The sequence below is a fragment of the Sinocyclocheilus grahami genome, unplaced genomic scaffold (genome assembly GCF_001515645.1).
Source record: "Sinocyclocheilus grahami isolate Dianchi unplaced genomic scaffold, SAMN03320097.WGS_v1.1 scaffold7925.1, whole genome shotgun sequence".
Lineage (NCBI taxonomy): Eukaryota > Metazoa > Chordata > Actinopteri > Cypriniformes > Cyprinidae > Sinocyclocheilus > Sinocyclocheilus grahami.
Genome location: NW_015511771.1, coordinates 4,371 through 5,555, shown reverse-complemented (window position 1 = coordinate 5,555; position 1,185 = coordinate 4,371). Strand labels below are relative to the sequence as shown.

The 1,185-nt window shown below is 33.0% G+C and overlaps 1 long non-coding RNA gene across 1 annotated transcript; it reads right to left on the bottom strand.

Moving 5' to 3' along the window:
- Window positions 1-78: 78 nt before the first annotated feature.
- LOC107577944 (uncharacterized) lies at window positions 79-860 on the bottom strand. Its single transcript, XR_001608273.1, has 2 exons — window positions 645-860; window positions 79-173 (listed from the first exon to the last, which is right to left on the bottom strand). It is a non-coding gene; the product is annotated as an uncharacterized lncRNA (long non-coding RNA).
- Window positions 861-1,185: the final 325 nt, after the last annotated feature.

Sequence of the window (1,185 nt, the reverse complement as noted above, 5' to 3'; positions counted from 1 at the left end):
TTTGCATGTCCATCTCTTTCCACACTGAGTGCAGGAGAAAGATTTTTTTCCTTTTCTTTTCTTTAAATCTTTCTGAGCTTGAGAGCAACTCAAAGGTTTTTTTCCAGTTCTGAAATGATTTTTTCCCTCAACTTCACTCAATTCTTCATTCTCCTCACTTTCTTCAGTCAACTCTGAAATAAAAGTAAAAATGGTTTATTTTCATTAACTCTTAAAAAAATAGAAATGTGAAAATACATAAACGTGAACCATGATGTAACAGCAGAAAGTAGACAATTGCTATGCATTTTGATGCAGTTTTATAAATACATCTAGTACATTTTATATATACATCTCTGAAACTTTTTCATTCATCAATGGATGAGGTACATTGATCTTCAAATTATGATTTTTAAAACATAGGCACAAATCCCATGTTTCTATAGGGACAACTATTAAACATGTTTGGTCAACCACACAATTATCTAACAAATCATTTTGTTGAAAAAAGTACTCCGTTTACAGAAAGTGTCCCTTGTTATTTGATTATTTAGCTATATTACTGCAGAGCTCTACAGAATTGTCCAATTACAACACAAACACTCTAAAGCTACTTGAAACTTTATAACCATCAGCATTATTAATGAAGAAGAATAAACACCAACCTGTTAGTTCTTCAGTATCTTCAGTGTGTTTGATTCTGCAGGGTTCTGGATCACTCATCTTCTCTCTGTCCTCTTTAATAAACTCAGTCTTTGCAGATTTCTTCCTGATGCTTTGATGTTGGTCTTCACTTGTGAACTAATGGAGATATTCCAGCATTTACTGCTGAATTGCTGAATGTGTGATTGTTGTGAGGAGCTTCACTGAACATTAATTTCTGTGTGGAAGAAGCAGATTTGCCAAAATAAACAATAAATCAGTTTACTATAAGTAATAATATAATAAGTAAAGCAGATGGGCACGCTTCAATTATAACTTGTTTGAAGTAATGGTGCTTCATATAATATTGTCCAGAGAAACAAGTGTTAATGATAAATCCCCTGTGATGTTTGTACTGGCTACTGTATACAGGCCACCAGGGCACCCCACACACTTTATTAAAGAATGTGCTGATTTTATATATCCGAGCTAGTGCTGGCTGTAGATAAAGTTTTAATTGTTGGTGATTTTAATATCCATGTTTATAATGAAAAAGATGCATTG